Source organism: Silene latifolia, chromosome Y, assembly GCF_048544455.1.
Source record: "Silene latifolia isolate original U9 population chromosome Y, ASM4854445v1, whole genome shotgun sequence".
NCBI classification, from domain to species: Eukaryota; Viridiplantae; Streptophyta; class Magnoliopsida; order Caryophyllales; family Caryophyllaceae; genus Silene; species Silene latifolia.
The window spans coordinates 242,223,713-242,227,823 of NC_133538.1; the positions used below are offsets into that span (position 1 = coordinate 242,223,713).

Here is a 4,111-nt window from a genome sequence, read left to right on the forward strand (position 1 = left end):
ATTCGAATTTTTGTGGGAAATTGGCGATTAGGGGTGTTTTCAGTCGAAATTTTCGACTGTAAACTGGCTTTTGCTGCTGCTTTTTGCTTTATTTGCCTCAATTGTTGCTTAATCTGCTGCTTCTGTCATCTGCCACCCTTCCCCTATTGCTGTCTACCTGCTATCATTCGAATTTTTGAGGAACATTTGGGAATTTTTGGGCTGTAGTCGAATTTTTTTCGACTGTTTAAGGGAAGCTTCTTGCTGTTTTGACGCTGATTTCTTATCGCTTTTCCCTTGCCCTATTTGTATAGGATGAATTCTAGCTCTATGCCTTTTACGAGCTCCGCTTCCAGTCCATCCTTGTCTCTGTCTGTGACGGTAGTCCCTGCTGTTACTACCGTCTCCGCACCTGCCAGTACCTCTTTTTTTCTGGTTTCTGCTGCCGGTACTGTGTTTACTGCTGCTAGCCCCGTTTCAGCTACCACCTCAGTCACAGCCACTACTACTGCTAGCACTACTTTTCTACTATTCCTGCCACAAAGGGGGTAACTCAAGAGAAGATTAAGGAGGTGCTGTTTCCTTTTTCTTTGACTGATTCAGCCAGGGAATGGCTGACTGAATTGGACCGCACGACCGAGGGGGTCACAAACTGGGAGACCCTTGCTCTTGCTTTTTATAAGAGATATTTCCCTCCACATCGCACTAATCAGCTGAGGGCCAAGATCACAAGTTTCAAACAGGCACCGGATGAAACTTTCTATGAAGCTTGGTGCCGTTTCAAGAGGTTGGTGAGGTCTATTCCTCACCATGGTTTTGATCCATGGTTCCTGTCCAATCAGTTCTACAATGGGCTATATAATGATCATAGAGCCATACTTGATGCATCATCCAACGAAAGATTTCAAAAGAACACCGACGATGATAAAGGATGGGCTCTTATTGAAGATATGGCAACCCATTGTGCTGAGTATGGAAACCCGAGTGATGGTATTAGAACAGTTCATGCAGTCGATAAGCAAGTTGTGGCTCAGCTGGAAGCCATGAATTCTAGGTTTGATAAGTTGGAGTTACATTCTGCTGGGGAGCCTCAGACGGTCCATTTGCTTTCTAGAGGGGAGACTGTCATATGTGAGAGATATGGGAGCAACGACGGTCACACTGTTGTTGGCTGTCTTATGGAGAAGGAACAGGTCCTTGCTTTTCAACAATACAGGCAAGGAGAGGTTTCCTATTATAAGAACCAAGGGGCATTCCATCCTAATTTGAGGTGGACCATTCAAAATGCGCTCAATCCTACCCCTCCTCCACAACAGCAGTAGCCATATGTCCCTCCTCATAAGACTCAACAAGGCTTTCAGAAGCCTCCTTCCTTTCCTACACCTAATCAAGTTGCATCATCTTCGGGTGGGTTAAGTGAGCTAGGTGAGTTGAAGACGATGTTGCGGTCTTTGACGAAGCAATGGCAACTGACTGGTCAACAAAAAGATGCATATATCAAGGCATTTGAAACTCAAGTTGCCCAGTTAGCCGCGAACCATTCCACAAGGAAACCGGGACATTTAACGTCACAAGCCGATAAGAATCCACATGAGACGGTGAATTTAATCAATTTGAGGAGCGATTATTCATATGAAAGACCGAAATAAGACCCGGGGAAGGTAATCACTGCTGATGAACAGTGTTCTGTCGAAGAAAAAGAGCTGACGAAAAAGAAAGTACTCGATCGACTAATTTCTAGGGGTCGATCGAGTGAAAGTGCTGAAGAAAGGACTTGATCGAGTAAAACTTCCACTCGATCGAGTGATCAGGAAAAAGATTTTACTTGATCGAATGAAATTTTTGGTCGATCGAGTGATTTTGTTGCAGAACCTGCTCGATCGAATGGTATTTTTGGTCGATTGAGTAATGCTGATAAAGAACAGCTCGATCGAGAGCCTGCTAGTGCTTGATCGAGTGAAATGTCGCCAGAAAGATCTCGTTCGAGAGGAAAGAAGCATTTGAAGGATTTAGAGCTTGATCCGGCTGATACATTGGAAGAGAGGAACAAAGGGCTCGAGATACCCATCACGGTGCCTTTCCCGAGGCGTTTGCAGAGTACTAAGGCTAACCAACAATTTGGAAAATTTGCCAAACTCCTGAAAATCTTGCAAGTCACTTTGCCATTCGCCGAATTACTGACACAGGTACCCTCTTACCTTAAATTTATGAAAGAAATTTTGTCGCGTAAGAGGCAAATTACCGAGGTAGGGACGACCCTAGTTCAGAAAAAGATACCTCCCAAACAAGTCGGACCGGGAAGTTTTTAATTCCGTGTCATATTGGTACCCACTTGATTGATAACGCGTTATGCGAACTTGGCCCTAGCGTGGGTGTCTTACCATTGCTGTCTCGGCTAAGAGACTTGGTTTGACCAAGTTTAATTGCACAAACATGACTATTCGGATGGCCGATCGTAGCATATCACGGCCTTTGGGTGTCATAGAAGATATACCCTGTTAAGATCGGGAAGTTCTTTATTCCCGTTGACTCGTTGTACTTGACATCCCCGAAGATGCCCATACCTCTATTATTTTAGGGAGACCATTTTTATTTACTTCCGTGCAAGTAATAGACGTCGGGGACAAGACATTGACTTTTCAGATTGGGGACGAGGAATTGATATTCCATCAGTCTAAGTTCCAAAGGGCTCCCATGCAAGCTCGGCCCTTGCAATGCCCTCTCTTCTATTGACACTCCTATTGACACTCCAAACAAGAATTTGGAGTATTGTCCGCTATTGTGACCCCTCCGCCTCGGGTTGACAAAAAAAAGAAGGAAAGTTCATCTGTTTTCCTTCTGCCGCAGTGCGAGATGATAATAATGCAGAGCTGTCAAAGGGTATTGTGCAATTAATGTCAGTCAAAGTGGGAGTGACGATGTTAAAGCCGATGAGAAAGGAGTAAGGATGAGAAAAGTTCGCGTGTACGTGGACGTCAACTATTCTCCTCCCAATGATTCAAATACAAGCTTGTGGAAATTGAAGAGGACGATTAATGTTGCTGAGATGACGTCCTCCAGTCAGAAGCCCTCCGAGGGGCTGCTGAATTGCTTCGAGAAGTGAGCGGGGAAATGCCCCGTGTAACAAATTGTATAAACAATTTTTAAATTTTCCGTTGAATTTAATTTATTGCTTTTAATTAGGAAAATTAGAATTTAGATAATTTTTAGCGTAGATTATAGTCTATAGACTGTTACTTTTTATTTTTGGTATTTTAGGATATTTTTGCGTGTGTTTTTATGCAGGTTTGGGGAATTATACACGAATTCAAAGGAATAATAGTAAATTCAAGAGCCTACACGAGGAAAAGAGCTCGATCGAGTACTTTTTGTACTCGATCGAGTGGATTCTGTTCGATCGAATGATCCCGTTTTACTGGATCGACTAAAGCTGAAAAGGGGAGTTCTCGATCGAGTAACTTTTTACTCGATCGAGTAGATGAATACAATAATTTCTCGATCGAGCAGTTCTAAACCACTCGATCGAGTAAAATTGGAATTTACACGCAGGGAGTCTCTTTAACTCCCTCCTTTGTTTTATTATTTCATTTTCTTCATCCTTATTTCGTCCTTCTTCCCTATTTGCGATCAAAAAACTCCCCAATATCTTCATTTTTCTTGCCCATTTGCCAAATCCACCACCTACATTGTGTTTATTGTTAATTAATCGTCATTTGCCCTTTACTTTCCCTTTGATTTTCGTTGCTTTACACGGCCTATTAGAGGAATTCGGTTTCCGCGGTTTTTCGATCAAAAATCGCCCATTTTTCTTGTTTCTTATCGATTAATTATTCTTTGTGGGTTCTTTATCATCAAGTAAGTAATCCTTACTCTTCTTTATCCTTTATTTTCTTTAATTTTTGCGTTTTATGAGGATAATCAAGAATCAGGGTTTCGGTCTTTATTGTAGGTCAAAATTTTCGACTATAATTCTGTTTCAATGCTTAATTTGTCCTACTTGATGCTTAATTCCCATGCCTCGTTGATATTTGCTTGTTTAATTCGAATTTTTGTGATAAATTGGCGATTAGGGGTATTTTCAATCGAAGTTTTTGACTGTAAACTGGCTTTTGCTGCTGCTTTTTGCTTTATT

General features: G+C 42.0%; 1 non-coding gene across 1 annotated transcript; it reads right to left on the reverse strand.

The window, feature by feature from the left end:
• Nucleotides 1-690: 690 nt before the first annotated feature.
• LOC141635910 (small nucleolar RNA R71) lies at nucleotides 691-796 on the reverse strand. The gene has a single exon (XR_012540563.1). It is a non-coding gene; the product is annotated as a small nucleolar RNA R71 (small nucleolar RNA).
• Between the last annotated feature and the right edge of the window lie 3,315 nt (nucleotides 797-4,111).